Source organism: Chinchilla lanigera, unplaced genomic scaffold, assembly GCF_000276665.1.
Source record: "Chinchilla lanigera isolate Chin_1 unplaced genomic scaffold, ChiLan1.0 scaffold00004, whole genome shotgun sequence".
NCBI lineage: Eukaryota > Metazoa > Chordata > Mammalia > Rodentia > Chinchillidae > Chinchilla > Chinchilla lanigera.
In genome coordinates, this window is record NW_004955405.1 from 41626256 (window position 1) to 41639640 (window position 13385).

Below are 13385 nucleotides of genomic sequence, written 5' to 3' on the forward strand. Positions count from 1 at the left end.
GGCGAGGTGGCCAGGTCAGTGGTGAGGACCTGAGCCATAGCACCCCGTCCCGTGGGAAGATGTAGCTCTGCGTTGCCCAAGGCCATGCCCAGCCCCAAGCCGATCTGGGTCCTCTGGGAACGTGTTTACCAGCGTGGGACCTGCCCGGGAAGCCCTGCTGCATAGGTGCCTGTTACTGCTTGTGGTCCTGAGTTTCTAGAACACGTGTGACCAAGGAACTAATTTCCCCAAGAAGCTCCTGGAAACCATGGTGAGATACTGCCCAGCTGAAGATTCTGCAAGCATCTTTTGCCCACCTGCGGGCTGCTCAACAGAGAGGAGGATGCAGGCATTGCGGCTGTGCAATGGGAAGCCGCTCGCTGGCCTGCCATGCCCGAGTGGCTGCTGCCCTGGGGAGGACAGGAGGAAAGTGGGAAGGAGGAGTGAGCTTCTGGCCAGTGTCTGCTGAGTTAAGGACTTGTACTTGGCTTTTGAAATCCTGTTGCATTGGTCAGCTTCCTGCTGCTGTGACAAAATACCTGAAGTCACCAACTTAATAAAGGAAAAGGGTGATTCTCAGTTTCAGAGGCCCTGGGCCTGCTGCTTGGGACCTCAGATGGCCCAGCCCCTCCTGGTGGGAGATGTGGGTGGAGAAGGTCCTGGTGAGCACCAACCTTTAAAATGTGGGTCTGTGGGGGCTCCCAGGTCCACACCTTAGCACCTGTGTCTTGTTCACCATGAAGAGTTCGATGGAAGTAGACGAGCGGCATGTGCACGCGTGTGCAGCTACCGTGATCGGAAGGCCCAGGCACAAGCACGGTGGAGAAAGGGTCTTGAGCGTCAGGGGGATATGGTAGTGTGGTCCTGGTCCTTGGTCATCCGAGCTTGGAGCTCACCTGCCTGGTCTCTTCTGTCACTGCCAGTCATTCCACAGACAGGAGCACAGCTGGAATCTGATCGAAGCTGAACATGCAGCTTCCGGGCGGCTTGATCTCCTCCCCAGAGGCAGCTGTGATCCTCAGAGCACTCCTCTTGGATTCCCCGAGTTCCCCTCTGTGCTAAAGCTCAGCAGCAACAACCAGCCCTGCCAGTCAGGGGCTCTGCTCCTCCCAGGCTGCTTGGGCTGTGCTGGGGCTGTTCCGTGGCTGCTTTGTCTTGGGCCACGCAGAACTGGAGGTGGCCACCTGGGGTCCTCACGCCCTGGACGTGACCAGGGCACAGCAAGGGTGGATGCTGCAGCTCATGTAGGGCCCCAGGGCATGCACGTTTGTGCCCAGGGAGTCTGAGCCAGCTGCGTGTGGGAGCTGTGTGGTGGTGTAGAAGGTGCCAGCGCCCCAAAGGACAGGCCCGGCCCGGCTCTGCCTGACCTCGGGGTTATCCTGGGTCAGCCACCTCTCCTACGACGCTCGGTGCCGTTCCTGAGCACTGACCATGCTGGCTGTGGCTCTCAGGGTATTTAACAGTGAGGGCAGACCCGGCCTCCAGGACCCCCTCTCCCCGTGTCCCGGGATGTGGCCGTGTGGCTGTCGGGAAGCAGCCACGATGGGGCCACTGCTGCTGGGCGTGGAGGGAGCGTGGCGGGCGCAGAGCAGCAGGGAGGACCGAGGCCAGGAGAATCAAGGCTGGGTGCAGATTCCTGTGGCTCTGACACCAGGGCCCGGGCAGGGAGCAGATTCCAGGCCCCTGGGGTCACTGCTGCTCTCTGCTCTTTCCTAATTCCTCGTTTCCTGCCTCCTCCTCTTCTGACATAGTTATAAATAACTCCAAGCTGCAGCCCCCCTCCTTGAGCTGAGAAGGCAGGCACAGGGGCTGGAGGCCAGGCTGCATCCCGCGCAGGGTCTCCAGTGACTGGGGGAATTTTGTTTTCTTGCTCCTTCCACTAGGGAGTGAGGTAGCAAACAAGCCAGCCCCGGGCAGTGCTGGGTGACACCTGCCAGCCCCTGCCTGAGCTGCTGCAGAGCCCTGGCTGTGGGCTGGACAGAGGCTCAGAGGAGGCATCTGGGGACAGCAAGGGACAGACTACCATACTTGGCAGGATCTGAGCCTGGGAGGCCAAACCTTCCAAGAACTGCCTCTCCTGTCCCGCCTTCTTCCTCGCCACCTGCCAGGCCATCCTTGGGACACCAGGTGAGGGCCTCGCGGGCCTGGCTGTGCAGTCAAGTTCCCGTGACACGCAGACAGCGGGTAGAGCCATTCCCGAGGGAGGATGCGCACGCGCCTGCGTGCCCCAGGCCCTGGCAGAGGTCTCAGGCACTAGTACAGTGTGTTAGCCATGGATACCTTGGCCGTGGCTCCACCAGGCTCCTTTCTTGCTGGGGACCTGCCTGCCCTCCTCACAGTGCTAGCATGGCGCCTGAGCGGGCATGTACCACAACCCCATCTTCCACCACATCTTTTGCTCTCAGAAGCTTAGGATGCAAGAAGGGATCCTGCAGCACCCAGAGCCTTGCTTTCCCTGCCCGGCTTCTTTTCAGCCTGTGGGCCAAGCAGAGACCTCATCTGTGGGCGTTTCCCATGGAAGCCTTCAGGATGGCCCCTCCCTCCCTTCCTTCCTTCCGCCCAAGAGGACCAGGGCCTTGAAGACGTCTTCTGTGGGGTAGGGTATGGGCTGCGGACCCTGCAGAGCTGCCTTCATCTGACTCATTGAAAGGCGCAGGGCTCGGTCGCTCCGGGCCCTCTCACCTGTGCAGGCCCAGCTCTGCGACTGGCTCTGGGTTTCTTGGGATGGGATCCCAGGGCACTGACCTAGCAGCTCCGCCTGCCTCTGTGTGCGTTCTGTCTGCCCACTCTTCATGCTGCAGCCCTGGCACCCCCTGGGGCCCGGCACTTCCTACTTTGCAGTTGGGACCAACGGGCTCCCAGCTCTTTGCTGCTTTTTCTTTTAACCCCGTTTGCTTTGAGAATGGGGGAGCCTTCATTCAGGTCAGCCTGCAGCTTTCCTCATGCATGCTTAGTTGGAGCATCCTGCTCTGTGGCACGCCTGCCCAGGGTGGACCAGGGCACAGAGGACCTCAGCAGGGACTCACTCCTGTGCAGAAGCTGGGCTGTGGGTGCTGGTTCCTGGAGGAAGGAGTCTCACGGCTCACGCACTAGAGGAGCAGCACAGTGTGGATGACAGAGGGACTTGGCAGACCTCGCCAGATAGTGCTAATTAACTCTCTCTCTGCTTATTCTATAGATGATAACGATTAGGGAAAGACGTGTGAATTGGCTTTGAGGTCCCTGGGCCACCTGATGACAAATCCGAGACACCCAGGAGTCCCCCGCTCTTCCAGCCATATCTCTAGGAAACCGCGCTTCTGAGGCTAAGGACCCCCAGTGTGGCTCCCGGGTTCCGGGGTAGGGGTGGGGCTGGGCTGGCACAACAGTCGCGGAGGAGAAGGAGATACGCTCAGAGTCCAGTAGACTTGAGAGCAAAGCCCTGCGCTGCCTTCTATGCGGGGAGTAAGTCAGATACCAATTCTGAGTCCTGGTTTTCCCCACAGTGAGGCGGGAGGGGCCCACGTGGGATGCAGGCCGGGGGACGCAGGAGGGAGACGGCAGGGCAGCCAGGCAGCCCAGGAGGTGTCGGACTGCGTTGTGCACTCCACTCCACAGAGCTGTGTCCCCTGCAGCCACTGGGGTGTCCTCGTGCTGTGCCAGCCACTACGGGAGGTGGGCGTGGCCCTCCATGGAGGTGGCAGTCCTGAAAACGGGCTTACAGTGGGCCGGTCAGGGCGGGGCATAGGTGTTACGCACAAAGGCACAGGCAGGCCCGCTCACACGGCTGGCTGGGGAGGAGGGGGCGGTGTTGTGTGGTTAGATTTCCAGGCCAGGCGTTGGTCACTGCCCCGGTAGCCCTCTTGCCGCCGTATCCCCCACTCAGCCGGGGGACACTTGTAGGGAGACGGAGCCTGGGCGGTCCAGGCCCCGGCTGCCCATGCTGCCTGCCTCTGGCCACCCTGTGAGAAGCAGGCCCTGTCCTGGGCCTGTCTCCTCAAACCCCCAGCAACTGGCCTACTAGGTGGGTGGACACTTCGGGACAGTGTCCCTGGGCATGGCGGAGCGGGGGGAATGTGCTCCAGTCTGCTGTGGTTGGGTCTCATCTCCACGGGGTGCTGATGGGAAGGCGGTCTGACTGCGCTCAGCCAGGGGCCCCGGAACATGCCCACACTTCAACCACCAGAGAAATGCTGCACAGTGACTGCTTACATCCTGGTGCGTTGAGGCTGGGCCTGGGGGAGGCAATCTCTCTGTGTCCCTGAGGGAGTGGCCCCTGGGGGACGGGTAACAAAGCAGGTGTATTGGAAAGGGGCGGGGGGTATGATTACGTCCATACATGCTTAGAAAAAGTCTGAGTGCCCGTGTGCCAGAATATCAACACGAGCTATCTCTGGGACATGGGGTTTTGGATTATCTTACTTTTGGCGGGTATTTCCTGGAAAACAGTTTCACAACAGTGACATGTGACTTTGATAATCAGATAAAAGAACAATGGTGGGAAAGCAGGGTCTTGGGTCACAGATGCCCTGCGGCAGGACAGGGCTCTGTCCGTGGTGGGAAGTCAGCACTGTCTGCCCTTTTCTGGGCACTGCCTTCGGCTCCTGAGGACTCTGACATCCTAGGCTGGGTTCATCTGGTGTTCTTGGGTCTGACACGCCCCTGTGGGTGTTGCCCTGGGTGTGGCTGGTTCCCTCTGCCTCTGTCCTAAACAGAAGGGCCAGATGTGCACTGGGAGCCAGAAATGGTCAGGGAACCCAGGGTGCAGTGGGCTCTCCCAGCGCCCGACGCCGGCCTGGAAGTAGCCAGCGTGCTGAGGAAGCGGGAGGTCTGGGGTGGGAAGGGGATGCATCGCAAGGACCCTGGGAGTGGCAGAGCAGGGAGAGGCTTGGCGGCTCTGGGGCCAGTAAGAGGCCACGTGGGGGCTGGTTGGGGGTGCAGCAGGGTACAGCATCAGATCGTCTCATGCTGTGTCCTCATGCTGGCACTGGTACCAGCCAAGACACCGCTCCCTCTGGAGTTGGGAGGGGCTGGCCTTCTGAAAACCACATATGTGTACATGCGCGCGTGTGTACCCCCACAGTAGAAACCGATTTTCCATTCCCAATGCAAGCACTGGACTCCGGCTGGCGAGAGGCTTGCACTGACTGCACGTCCCCTGCGCACGATGAAAGGAAGTGACTTCTGTGACCCTGCGCTGGGTTTTAGCGTGGCTTCCTTCAGGAGCACCCTGGGATCACTTCCTGCGTTCGGTGTGGTTCTCTGACTTCGGGACCAGGGCTTGGGGCAAGTGCCTTTGACCCCTGGGCAGAGGAGGCGGTGGCTGCATTCCCGCTCTGGGCACAGGGCTGCCCCCTGCCCGGGCCACATACTGATGCGGTGCTGGCGGGCAGAGGGCTTTCGGGAGGAGGAGGAGCACGCAGAAGGAGACGCCTTGGGAGTCTCCAAGGGAGTCTCCTGGGGAGGTGGCCCCGGTGTCTGGGGCGCAGCACCACCGGTTTGGCTCCTGGGGCTCCCCGACCCCAGGACTCCTCCTTGGACCTCATCACTTTGAAATGGCAGTTGGGTCCTGTGAGGCTGCCTTGGCACAGGCTGGGCAGGTAGGATTTCTTTCAGGCATGGCACCAGCTGGCCTCTGTGGGTCGGGACGTGGGCTGCCTGTGGGAGCACGTGGGGAGGCAGGGGTGAGCTCAGCGGGTGCTGAGAAACTCGGTCTAATGCTTTTTCAGCTGTGCTGGGCGCCACACTGAGACATCTGCAGGGGATCCGATGGGGCACAGGGTCTGCCTACTGGACGCAGTGACCTCTAAAATGACAGGTCTAAAGAGAGAAGATGACTCTTAGATCCAGAGGAAGTAATTAGGTGGGGATGCTAACGTGCCTCGGGTACATGTGTATATACACATATGTGCTTGTATACATGCATCTAGAAATATTTATCTGTACGTATACATATGCATGCACCAACATAAACACACGAGGATGTTTATCACAGACCTGTTTACAAAAGCATCTACAAAGGGTTCTGCTTCTACACAGTTGCAAACATTACAGCTGTTCAAAGGGATGAGGCTGCGCTATAGGAGCTGACGCATTCAGAGTGAAAGAACCGAGCTCGCCCACAAGTGTGCCCTGTGTGATTCTGTTAGGGAGGGAAACACACCCTCCCATTTATGCCGGCACTGGAAAAAACCTCGGAGACAGCCTTTCAGTACAAAGTCTAGTTGTCACTGTGTAGGGGAGTAGAGGTTATTTGAGAGATTCTTTTACAGTTTTTGTTTACCTCTTTCCCTCCATCCTTTCTCCAGCCAAGTTCTATTATACTGTATATGCACACGGGAAACAGTACAAAATGATCAAAAACATAGAGAAGGTGCTGAAAAACTTGTAGGACCAGGAGCTGCAGTAGAACAGATACTTGGATCTCATATTGTCAAATTCTGAGAAATGTCAGTCACCCTGTCCCTAGCATACAGATAGCAAGCAACTGAATTTCAGGGAAGTTAACTCGATTCTATTTTTTTTTTTTTTTTTTTAGTTACTCCCCTGGCAGGTCAGATGTTACTATCCTGCAGGGGCAGTGAAATGCACTGTGTGTCTTCCGGTTCAGCAGGTGACTGGCCACCCAGGTGTGCACTGTTCAGGGACAAGCTCATCTTCCCGCAGGTGACGAGTGCCCAGGTCCCCTTCTTACCGCATGTCCCACCCTAGCCCCCAACAGCAGTGACTTGCTGCTTTTGTGGCCCCTGAGGGGACTTAGCGGTCAAGGTTTGTGCCCAGGACTCGTGGCTCCAAGCAGGTGCTCGACCTCCCAGCAGAAGAGGGCACAGGGCTGGAGCCATGATCATTTAAACCGGAGCACTGTGGCATACGGTCTTGGGGCCTGGGGTTTTGCTGATCTTTACCCTGCTGGGGGCCACTCTGAAACAGCTTAACAACCCCCCAGCTCCTGCTTGACCCACCCCTGTCCCGAAAGGCAGGGAGGAGCATCCGCCAGTGCTCAGTGAGTGACCGCTGGTTTGGGGACAGTCAGGTCCTCCGTGGCTGCGTATTGGTTTACCCCAGCCAGTAGCACCTCGGGAGCACAGAGCCCAGTGGGCTGCAGCAGGACTCGAGGTCAGCGTGTGAATCCATCTGGGCCTGAACAGCTGCAGGGCCGGGTGTCACAGTCTGCCACCCAACCCGCTTTCCTGACATCTATCCGGGAGCCCCGTTCCAGCTCACGTGGTGCCAGCCCGGCAGGCTCCTGCTTGCACGAGAGCATTGAAAACCTGTGCCAGCATGTCCTTGCCCTGCCTCTGGGCCTGTGTGGTGTCGAGTCCAGTGAGGGGCCCAGGGTAGCCCTGAGAAGCGGGCAGGGACTGTTAGTAACATCCTCGCCTTTGCTGCAGCCCCCAACACCCGCTTCTCCAAAAAGCAGCCAGAGTTTGCTTTTAAAATTTCATCCCCACCTCAGTGATGCCCTGCTTGAAGCCCTGCCTGGCTTTCCAGCTCCTGATCGAGTTCAAGCAGCTCCACAGGACTTGGCTTCTGTCCCCTGGCTTTCCTTTGGTCACACATTCCTACTTGTCCCTCATGTGCTCCAGGCTCCAAGTTAGTCTTTGTGTCACGACCTTCAGACTTGTCCCCTGTCCCTGAAACACCTTCTGCAAGATACTCACCGGGGCTCCTTCTCACCAGGAGTCCTAACTCAGTGTCACCTCCCAGAGGCCGTCCTCGTCCAGCCCACCTCTAACTGTCCCCCTTTCTCCTGGCCCCCGATACTGCACAGGGTCTTTGTTTGCTGCCTGAGCCCAGCAGAATCCAGACCTTGCGTGTCTTGCTCTGGAAGGCCTTTGGGACTCCTGATTTAGCCAGTGTACCGGAGAATGAGTGCCCAGGGATAGAGGGAAAGCTGGGCCTGCGCAGGTGAAGCATCTGGTCCGGTTACCCCCCTCAGCACCATGCTGGGTTGGGACTTGGCTGCTGGCTTCCAGCTCCTCAAGCAGGAGGGTCCTCCGGAGCTGCTCAGGGGCAGGCAGCATCACAGGCCCACGTTCTTCTGTGGATGGCTGCAGCTTGTGAGTGGAGGGCACCAGGAATGAAGGGCCTAAATTTGAAGAAGCTCCTACAGGTGAGCTTTCCAGACCACAGGCGGGACCTTGCTCAGCCTCTTGCTTCCCAGCTGGGGAAGCAGCTCCATGAGCCCGGAATGTCCTGTTAGGGCCACACCAGAAGTTAGAGGTCCAGGCAGCAGGACCACGGTGTCCGTGGAGCGCTGGTCTACCCACTGTGGCTCTGCGGCTGTCATGGCTCCCATCCTTCCCAGGGTCCAGTTCATCTGTGCTCTGATTGGGTGCCCCCAGGGCCACGCCGGGACCAGCCGAGGGGTGCTGGCTTAGCTGGGGAGGCAGTCACACGAGGACACGCACACTCTTGCTGTCTCATCAGGCTCCCCATGGGGAAGAGGACCACACAGTGGGGATCCTTGGCTCAAGCTGGTCCTCTGGTCCCTGAGGACAAGAGGGGCTACCGCCTTGCCCCCTACAGTGGACTTACACTCGGCACCGGGCGTCAGCTGCAACTGGCACCAGCCCTCTCCATGTGTGTCCTGCTGAAGAGGGAGGAAGGGTCCCAAGGGTTTGCCCTGATTAGCTCAGCCCCGCCGCCACCCCCAGCCTGGCAGGCATGACAGCAGAGGACAGACGATGTCCTTGCGCTCAGAGACTCTTTTCATGATTGCACCCCATGGAGCAGTGGACATCTCCCCAGCTCTTGCCTAAGGTAGAATGCTGTGATGCTGACCGGGCAGTGGACAGAGGAGGGAACTGTCCCCTCTGCCCAGCTAACTCCCCCTGGACCGGCACCTCATCCCTGCAGAGATGGAGGCATGCTGCATGCTGCCTGCCTGATGGGTACCAGAGGCCCCTGCAGCCTGTGTGTCACAAGGAGGGGCCTGGTCTCCATCAGACCCAATGGGACTGGGCCTGGCCTCCCATGGAAGGCTGGCCACCAGCTCGCCCCTCCTCTGCAGGGCTGCACCGGCACCTCAGGGTGGCCTACCCTGCCCGTGCTTGTCTGGAAGGCAGATTCCGCACCCCCAACCTGCCCCAGGACGCCACCTGATGTTAGTATTTCTAGGGCCACTTTCTCTCCCTGTCCCGGCTCTTCAGGCTGCTTGGGCAGATTCCAGTCCTGTCCCTAGCTTCAGCATGACCTGAAATGGAAATGCGCTGAGCGGGTAAGTGGGGCAGCCGCAGCGGGCGGGCAGGCATTCAGCAGCGGAGTGCAGGCCCCACTCAGGCCCGGCCAGCACTCTGCAGTTCCTTTTCTCTCTTCTTGGAATTGCCCTCGCCTCTTCTCTGCCTGGGAAAGGGCCTCGCCTGCAGCAGCCCCTGCTACTGCTCCCCAGAGGCTATGCCAGTGGCATTCAGGCATAGGGCAGAGTCTTTTTTGGGCTGTAGGCGTCTCAGGCCATGCACCTCGTTTCCAGATGAGGCAAGGTGGTCGGTTTGCCCCAGAGCAGAAGCCAGAGCTGAGACGGTGCCCACCCTGGGTTCTTGGCTGCCTGGCTTCTCACCCCTCGCCCACAGCAGCTGTTGTGGAACCGGGGTGATGCAGGCCCTGAGGCAGCCTTTGACCTTGCCTTCTGACTCCCCTCTGCTGAGGTCCTGTTCAGCTGGGCGGTGGGAAGAGTGGGAAGAGGAATTCCCGCTGGAAAACCCCAAATGGATCCATGAGCCCCGAAGCCTGGTTCCTCCCAGGGCCCAGCACTCGCTGCATTTCCGTCCTGGTCCCCCTGTCACAGGGCCCAGGGCACCGCCCTGCACTTCCCCGGGGCCCTGCAAGGTGTTTCCTGCGGGCCTCTGGGCATGTATCAATCTGTCTGGAACATCGTGAGCTGCCCTCCTCGGCTGTGCAGGGTTTTGTTTGTGTTTGCTGTTAAAAAAATTCTTTTCCCAACCAGAGGCGTGGGGGCAGGGAGGAGGAGGGAAATGAAGGTTAAAAATATTGACCCAATGAGAAGTATTAAATATTCCTTCTGTTTCAAAAATAGCAACTTCCCTGGCCGGCCTGGGAGTCAGCGGGTTTGGGTGGGGCTGCCGCTGACCGAGGTGGCAGCCCTCCGTCCGGCCTGTGGGAGGGCCTGGAGCTGAGGCTGGGAGCGGGGTGCTGCCTCCTGTTTTCAAGCACGGCTTTTCTGGGGAGCTCCCACCGAGGGTCCTCCACCCCGCTGAAAGCGAGGGTGGGCTCTCTGATATCCCTGTTCCTTCCCATAGGGCACTGGAACGGGAGAGGCGAGTCACTTAAAGTGACGCAGGGGGACACCATCTATTAGAGCACGGTTCTGGCTGCCAAGGTCAGGCAGGGTGGTGAATGTCATCATCATGGTCGTGGCGGTTCCCACTTGGTATGAGGGGTTGCTGGGGCTGAGTCCCCCTGGAGATGCCTTCCCAGAGCACTGTCAGACCCTAGGTTGGACACGGGTGATAGGCAGAAAGGACATGGCCTCCTTGGTGTAGGGTATGGGAGCTTGCAGCGCAGGGTGTCCCACATGAAATCCTGTCCAGTGCTAGGGTCATACACCTCAGCCACCGAGGGGCCCAGGCTTGCGTGCATTTTGATAGATAGTCTTTGTTAAACTGTAGGTCTGGGGAATAGATGTTACTGGCAAGGGGTGGAGGAGGAGAAGAGGGCCGATAAAACAGACTGGTGACTGCCAGGACAGTTGAGGGAGGACGGTATAGCCAAGCGAGGACCTGCCACTGTTGCTTCAGCAGTGACACAACCCGCCGGCATCATCGCCACCTGCGGGGGCACCACGTTGCAGACGGTGCAGGTGTGGACCAGGTGGGCCCACGAAGGGCCGGCTCCACACTTGTTTCTGTCCCCAACCTTGACAACATCAAATCATCCAAAGAGACAGGCAGAGGAAGACCTTTGAGCAAGGCCAGAGGGGGCCTCCTCCGGTGTCCTAATTATGTGCTGAGGTTTGATCAGCTCCTTGGAAATGTCACTGTAGAGAGTAGCGGGACTGGGACCCCTTGGACTGTCGCCGAGAAGGAGGCAGAACCTGAGGCAGACGTGTGACTCAGAAATGGAAGCTCGCAGTAAATGAGCCTCAAACCCTGGAGTTGCAGGGAAGCTTCTTTAACTTAGAAGAAAGGCCTGGGAAGGAGTTGAGTTGTCAGCTCACACAGAAAACAGATGGAGGAACCAGAGGGAGAGCCCAGCCTGGGGCTCCGCGGCTGCTGTACTTCCGGCTCGGGAATCCTGTCTCCACACTCAAACAAGCACGGTTATTTAGTGGCGTAGGTAGTTATTTATTGAATCACCTCAGAAGCCAGGAAGCAGAATCTGTTTTGCAAAATATTGGGCGCCGTTTCTTACTGAGTAATTGCTCCATGCTCCTGGTTTTTAATGGAGCATGGTGAAGTTTTAAGTTGAAAAATCACCAGTCACCCTCACATTGGGAAGGTGGCATCTTTCTCCACTTCTGCACCGATCACTGATTTCTGGGAATTTGCATCCAGCCCCTGCCAGCGCAATGCAAGAGCTCAGGGCTGGGAACCAGCCTGAGGTGTGGGGAGGACCAGGACCATGTCCTCTGTGTGGCAGTACCAGCAACATCGCTGGAAACACTGGTCTTGGAGATAATCCGAGGGGCGCATCCCCGTGCTCTCCATGGACCCTGCTTTGTGTTAGCCCAAGATACCAGTGAGCTGGACCTGGGAGAGGGTCTGGGAGAGGGAGCAGGACCCGGGAGAGGGTCCTGTTGGTTAAGAGTGGCTCACGTGACACGAGGTGTGCCAGGACAGACATCTTCACATGGGTGCATGAGCCCTGAGGTGGGCTCAGCGGTGGAACTCACAGGCGGTTCCTCCAAGCGACCCTGACGCCGACGCCCCCAGTCTGTGCCTGAGGAGTGCTCCTCCCGTGTGGTTAAACATGTACTTCCGGGAGGTGGTGTGGCCAGGAACGACCAGTGGGTCCTGCAGAGTGGGTTGGCGGGTCCCCTTCCTCCGGGATCCTGGGAGGCCTCTGTGCCCTGTCAGCCTCCAGCTGCAAGACGGGGCTGTGGACAGCGCCTGCTCTGCCGGGTCCTAACGGGCGTGTCCAGGATCGTCCATGAAAAGCGTTTCACAGGGTTCGCGGTAAGAGCTTGATAAATGACAGCGATCGTCCTCGTTAACTGCAGTACTGTCAGCAGTGCAGTCCACGATGGCAGGATGTGTACCCCAACAGGATCTGGAAACCGATCCCATCGGCCCCACAGTGCTGAGTCCTGTGGAGGCCTGCACCCCCTTTCCTTGCGCTTGCACTGCAGTCGGTGGTGGGAGCAGTGGCTGGGGTGTGCTTTGGGGACCACTGGGCCCCGCCCCTCTGAGCTTCCCCGGCTGGGCAGGGTCCCTGGGGGTCACTTAGGCCAAACTCTGTGGCCCCAGAGGCGTGGCGAGGGCAAGGTGCTGGTGCTGGTGCTGGTGCTGTGGGTGGTGGCTGCCGCGGGTCCCGTGTGCAGCAGCAGCGGGGCTGTGTGGTCAGCCTGGAGCCTGGTGTGTCACGACGGCAGTGCAGCCAGACCTGTGGCTGACGGGGACAAGAGCACCTGGGGCCATCACACTCTCCTGGCAGCTGTGAGCCAGACCCAGGGTGTGGCATCCTCGGAGGACCGTGCGTTCGGCCCCCACCCAATGCCTCACACAAGTGCTCTGCTGACTCAGCCTGGGAGCCGCCCTCTCCCACGCGGCCGGCGTCCGACTTGCTGGCTGGCTCTTCCAGATGTGTCAGATGTGGCGCAGTTGAAAGGCGATCAGCTCCATGCTGTGCGTGTTTGGATGTAATTCCTGCTGTGCAACCTGGGACAAGGGTCTTGTTTTCCTTCTATGTCTAATGGAAATAATGTTACCACTTCTTGCAAGTGACTTTGTGTGTGTGTGTGCACACGCACGTGTGTGCACTCTGCTGGGGGCTGAACCTAGGGCTTTCACGTTGAGCTACATTCTCAGCCCTTTTTAGACAGGGTCTCACTAAGTCACTAAGTTTGCCTAGGTTGGGCTTTAACTTGGAACTCTCCTGCCTCAGCCTTTCAAGCAGCTGGAGTTATAGGTATGTGCCAATATGCAAGTTAGCCCCGAGAACTATGTAAACTATTTGCGAGGCCTGTCTGTCCCCTGGCAGTGTCTGGCGCCTTGTGGGAACTCAGGAGGATTTCCTGAACGAATGAGAGGACTGGCCTGGGGGACTGTTATCCTCCACATCATCACCCCCAGCCAGGGCAGGGCGTCCCATGTCTCAGGGGTGGCTTTACTGTCCTGCTTTGACCTGCAGGCCCAGCAGGGCAGCACCTGGCATGCTTCACCTGTTTTTTTCAGACGCCGGCCTCCTTAAAAGACTTTTAAGTCTCCTCTCGCCTGGCCACGCCTGAGTCCCATGCGGGGCTGCGGTGG

The 13385-nt window shown here is 58.8% G+C and overlaps 2 protein-coding genes across 4 annotated transcripts in view; one reads left to right on the top strand and one right to left on the bottom strand.

Moving 5' to 3' along the window:
* The window catches only part of Syn3 (synapsin III), a 312814-nt gene that overhangs the window by 176175 nt on the left and 123254 nt on the right, over window positions 1-13385 (bottom strand). The gene's annotated exons all lie outside the window — the stretch shown is intronic.
* The window catches only part of Timp3 (TIMP metallopeptidase inhibitor 3), a 41838-nt gene that overhangs the window by 12280 nt on the left and 16173 nt on the right, over window positions 1-13385 (top strand). The gene's annotated exons all lie outside the window — the stretch shown is intronic.